This window comes from Sinohyriopsis cumingii, chromosome 12, assembly GCF_028554795.1.
Source record: "Sinohyriopsis cumingii isolate HCF-2022 chromosome 12, ASM2855479v2, whole genome shotgun sequence".
NCBI lineage: Eukaryota > Metazoa > Mollusca > Bivalvia > Unionida > Unionidae > Sinohyriopsis > Sinohyriopsis cumingii.
Genome location: NC_142972.1, coordinates 125,536,049 through 125,542,210, shown reverse-complemented (window position 1 = coordinate 125,542,210; position 6,162 = coordinate 125,536,049).

The following is a 6,162-nucleotide window of genomic DNA, read 5'->3' as shown; positions in this document are numbered from 1 at the left end:
ACATGTACCAATGGTTCAAACATTAGTGACGTAACGGATGTAATTGTTCTTTGCGTTCGACTTTTATTTTCACAAACACTTAGTAAATGCGTTCTCTCAACTCCACAGGCAAACCACAAATGTTCTCCATCAAGAGATTACTGATCATTTGTCTATATCCAGTTCTCCCAAGTAGGTAAATCCGGCTCTGGCTAATTTTTGGGGCATACTTCATCCCAGATAATTAGGCCACTTTGCTTGAAAGATTTGTAATCAACTTTCGAAGTCGTAGTATTCAGGCAAATGCACATGGAGTGTAAATTCTTCTTTCACATAAGCATTTTGATGAAGACATTAAATAGTTTGCTCAAGCATGGATGACATCGCTAGGGTAGTAACTGTACAGTAGTATGATGCTGAGGAGGACATTGACCATGAAAACCAGTAAAGTGATAAGGCGTACTGTAACTAGTGGCATTGCTTTTGCATCCGTCAGGTTTGACACGCACACCGTCACTTTCCATGGTAGGTGTAATAGTAGTCATAGCAAAGTTCCCATGATGTGGTACGGAATCGCTGACGTCACAACGTACGGCATCACTGTCATCGCAAGTTACAGCATCGCACTCCACTTGAGAATCACTGAACTTGAATGGTGTCTATTTGAAAAGATTCATATTTCTTGCTTGGCAATAGTATTTACAATGAGATATCGGTCTTGGACGTTTTCTCTTTTTATATGCTGACCAATATCGGCATGCCCGTTGGGTAAAGTGAAGTGTTATGGAAGCCGCACTCGCTTGTGGTACACGATTTGATACAGTTTTTCCAAAGGTCGACTGACGGTTTGGTGTTTGGCTAAACGTACAATCTTGTGAGGCTCGTTGGTGGTCACTTTAAAATGTTGATCCTCTCCAGACTTCAAGGCTTCTTTCAATTCTCCAATGTCCACCACCTGACTCGTGCGATAATTGAGAGTCAATCCTTTCACTTTACACTCAGTGTGTACTTCTCCTTGGCGGTCCCAGTATTCATGTCCGTAATTTTACAGACCGCCACTGGCAAAACATAGAATCTTGTCGTCGGGATGCTCGTCCGTCCATGCTCCTAATTGGTCTCTCTCGATGTCGGGCTGCCATTGAGCCAGGCGATCGATGAAGATACAACAGTCCGCGTCAAATACACCACACGACCTTTTAACAGTTCTAAAGCTTCATACAATTTTAAGCGAGCTGCAATGGCGACATTTCCAAATTCGTCCGCCGGTACAAAGTCCAGTTCTTATTCGTAATTGACCAGGATCAATTCTTTACGAACGACGTCCACGTGTTTCATGTATTTGGTTTTGTCGTGAATCATCTGGACATAGCGGGAAGGTTCTGCTAAAACCCCGTGTTGGGTAAACACGGACATTGTGCTATTTTACCCCACAAACAATTTAACATCACCTTGGCAAACGATCACATTCCTTTGTTTTTTCTCGATGTGGTATAAAATGATACCCTCCTGCTCCAAGTAATTCTCTTTGAATTGGTCTTCGGGAGTGTGACACTAAGAAGGAGAGCCACTGGCGTCTTGTTTCAGTTTCGCAAAGGCATCCACATTGTCTGCGAAAATACCTTTCTGTGTCTCGTCGCCCTTATGGTACTGTTCTGTCTTGGGAAAGTGGTAAACTTCGAACACTTCTAACAATTTGTATCCAAGGTACAGAGCTTTGAACAATTGCACCCTGATCCACGTTCCTATTACGGCGAGTTCTTCCTGTGTCTGCTGACAAAGATTGTCTTTTTTTTGCACGCTTCGGCACAAGTACGGCACAAGGAAAACATCAGTTTCCCCTGGCAATGGTGAGGCAAAACGGTATAGTGCAAGTCTGTTGGAGGCAAGACTTTACATTTAATCAATCATTCGTGTTGTCGAATGTTGTCCAGGTCGAAGTGTTCAGTAAGCAACTGTGGGTGCCCTGCGGGAAAGTGACAATATTTTCACACGTAAGGATACATTGAACACTCGTCCAGGTAATTGGTTTCTTCTCCTTTCTTTTCGTCGGCGTGGTACAGAAAACGGGTGGCTTTCGTCAGTCCTCAATACAAACCGTCCCGCGGGTTCAGAGGCAGCTTGTAACTTTCCACGATGGGTTTAAAGTCGGGATCGGTTTTCAAACGGAGATCGTACTCGTGTTCCCATATTTCCACAACTTGGTATCATTGCTGTTCTAAATTTAACCGTGGCTAACGCGTGACCTGGTAGAAGTCTTCCATGATACGTTTCGGGCATGTTGGATCCATTTGTCTTCTTTGTCACACAAATAATGTAGCCAGCGTAGGGTTTTGACCGAATATTGACGTTTGTCAAAATTGCTTGTTAGCGCGAATGACAGCACTTGTCTTCTCGTGCATGAATCGTTTGCAGTACATAAAGGAACACGCTTTGGCAATGGTGCAGGCTATTTTCAAAGGATCGATTGTTATACCCATAGTCAAATTTCTCACAGTAGTATCTGTATTCCAGGACTCCAGTGATAGTGGTAATGGCATCGAAATGCTCATCGTGATGACAGACATGAATGTATTTTCCAACTTTGAAATTGTTGGCTCGAAATTCCACGGGCCGCGCACCACTTGAGGGTGTACTTTCAAAGTGTAGCGTGGAGCCATGACGTCTTGTAATGTTTGCATTTCAGGAATGTCACAGAGTGTGTCTTTGCACAGACTGGCTTGCTTTAACATTGATTGTGCATCTCTTCGTTGTTTGACTCGGTTCGATTTTTGAATACTTTGCCATGATCTTTTCCATTATGCTGTGTCGTTATTGTCGGCATATGTTCGTCCCACCACGATGGCCCGGGCTAAACACATATTGTCTTGAGGGTTGTTAATTGGTCGAGGCTACACTTAATGGTGTGAAGTTAGTTTTTTTTAATAAAAATAAAACAGATTTCTGCGTTGTCCGGCCCCTAAGGGAGAGAAACGTAGGCCATGTACAGTGTCGTTTTTCCATCGGTGATGTGAAACTTGTCGTCGGATTGATGTACGTGTTGAATCATGCCGATGACTTTGGAAGATGTGATTTCTGCTGGCCGGCTAAATTCGATCCAAACGGGGGACTTCAGACTGTCGTGATAAATGGAAAGTGTCAAGCGATCATCTTCTTTGGCTTCACGTTGCGTTTTCCGCGTGGGTAACACAGAATCCCACAAATCGGTGATGAACCCCTCTGTTTCTCCAGCGATGCTTGAAATCGTTAAACTTCACTGTGTACGTGTAGGCCGTGGTTCTAAATTTTCTAGAGGAGCGTATATCCGGCTCTCGAATGTGATAATAGTTTTCAAGGGTTACTGGGGAGGGGGTGGAATTTGCTTTGACGTAGACTCTCTGTGTCCGGATTCTTTCTCACTCATGTCATCTTCAAAATCACTGGCATTGATTTGAGTCAAGACTTAAGCTACTGTCACGTTTCTGACTCTTACTTTTTTATCCTTTCTTCACGAAATGATGCAATCGTTTCATCTTTATTGCAAAAGGTCAAATGACTACATTTTCAACGGCATGGTCCCTTTATATCAATCTAAGGCCGGATTCTTTCCTATATAAAGGGTCAATGTGTTCCCTCAAAGTATTCATTTCACTCTTTATCCGACCAGAAAGATGCAAGAGTCAGCACAGATCGAACTTCTGATCAGAGCTTAGCGAGGTGTCATGCGACGGTTTTCTTCAGGGAAGCCAACAGACCATTCCCCCTACTATTGAGATAAACGTTAAGATACTTGCTATATCTGTAAGAAGAAATGGCATTGGTCTTCAGAATTTCCACAACGTCAAAGCAAGACAAGTGTCTAAATAGACAAAGGTCAAGATACCTGTTATCATTGTCAAGAGTAAGGACATTGGTCTTCAGACTGCCTTAAGAAAGAACAGGAGCAAGAGGGAGAGAGGGGTTCCGAACATGAAGAAGAGGTAATATCCGAAAAGGAAGAACCCAGACACGTGCAGAAAGAGAAGAAAAGAAGACGAGAAGAAAGTGAGGGAGAAGAACAACCTGTAGCAGCGAATAATTTCAAATAAAAGGAGAGAGTGAAAAGACACAGAAGAAGTCTGTGAACTTTTTAAAGTGTTGTGTTGTGTCATTGGATTGTAAAATTGTACAGAGAATATACCAGACAGAAAAACTTAAGTGTCTCACGGTTTTGATTTTTATAATTATAAGAACCTACACTCATGCACTCACACTCGTCCATCATGGGGGAGAAAGGTATTTGAGTTTTATTTGATTCTGGCAAATACGGAGTAGTCTCTATGGAAAGAGGTGGATGGTTCTAGAAAGGACCGTTGAGTGCTTTTTATATATAAAAAACAAACAAACTCAGGAACCGGAAGTAATGAGCTTTAGCTGCCTTATCCCTTTGCCACGACCTCACCCCTGTTCAATTCCTATTGTTCGTATACATGTCCAACCTATCTTAAATTTTCCCTTGTCCATATCTAGGCCCAACATTTTGTCCGTATATTCTTATCCGTATAAATCTTGTCCGTATATCCCCCAAGGGGTATTTTAATGGTAATTCCCATTGTCCGTATATCGCCCCCACTCACTGCTTGTGTCCCCTCGTAGGCCTGCTAGCATCCTTGTGGCTGGGGATCTAAAGGTACTTGCAGATATATATTAACGGACCAACCATTAATTTTGCAAACACTACTAATATTAATACTACTTGTACAAATTGAAAAAAGGTTCGTTCTCCACATTTGTCACCATGACATTTTATAGTTTTCCATGCCTTTATGTATCCTAATTTTGATGTTTGTGCAGTCTGACAAGTTTTTTTATTTTATAAAATCACCATCCATGAAAACTGGACAACAAAAAAGACGGACGAGTGAACCATCAAGATAAATTCTTGCCCTCGACATATAACACAAGCGAGTAGACAATTATGATGACAACGAATTTGATGTTATTTTTATTATGTTATATTATAATGCTGCTGATGACGACGACGACGATGATGATGGAGCGATGATGGTGATGATTGGCTCTCAAAGGAGCATTTCTATCATAATGATTTGTTTTCTTTTCATCAACGGTAATGAAAGCACTGAGGTTACTATTAACGCTGTTCAGAAAATAACGAATACAATCCTTTGCGACTGGCGATATTTTCTCAAAAAGTAATTAATATTGACGATGTTCTTTTAAACTCACCAGAGCCTTGCTCACTAAGAATAAATAGGAGATAACGATTTGAGAAAAGAAGCTTTGCAGATGTTTAGATAGGATTGAGTTGATTCGGGAAGGAAACGGAAGCCGCTGAACATGGGCCCCCGCACATTGGGCAAGAGATGGGGATAATTTCCCCTCCCCCCCACATGGATTTCACCTCTAAACATGTTTTGGTATATATCCATAAAACTTAATAGCAGACCACTACATGTTTGCTGCCCCCCCACCCCACCCCAATTCGGCGAGCGTCCCTGCCACTGAAGGATTAATCGCGCCTCCGATTAGCACCATGATGACACCGAATTCACAAATATCCTGAAGTTGTTAATGTGCTTAGAATGCCACTGGAAAGAAGAAATGATGTAGCTGTATAACTTGTACTATTTTATGTACATTATACGACATTCAAATTATGTAACAAAAATTATTATATTTGTTGATGACCACAACGCTTCTATCGCCGCCTGAAATCGCTACATTTGACCCGCTTTTCAAAGAGCAAATGAAATGAAACGTGCTGTAAAATTTCAACCTATTTAGAGCAGCTGACAGCGGATTACGGGAAGCCGATCTCTGTCAGCAAAGTAAGAATACCTATGCCGTACACTCTGCTAACGTAGGCGATTCACTAAAAACACTCAAACAAAAAAACAAAAAAAAAAACAACAAAAAAAAACAAAAACAAAACAGGACACTCAGACAGAAACCCACCATGCAAGTTAATAGCCTTACATCAATCTTGCATTACTCAGAAAAGATAGCACAACACACATAATTATTTAATACTCAGTATTTTCCCCATTATTCAAACGTTTTACACCGTTATTTAAGTTCGAGATTCGTTACCTTGAGATGACGTAAATGTGCGCACGGCTAACATAACCCTGATTTGGGCAACCAACAGTCAGCATCAAATTTATAACGACAACATTATTTACAACAGTTAACCAAAATTCAACATTA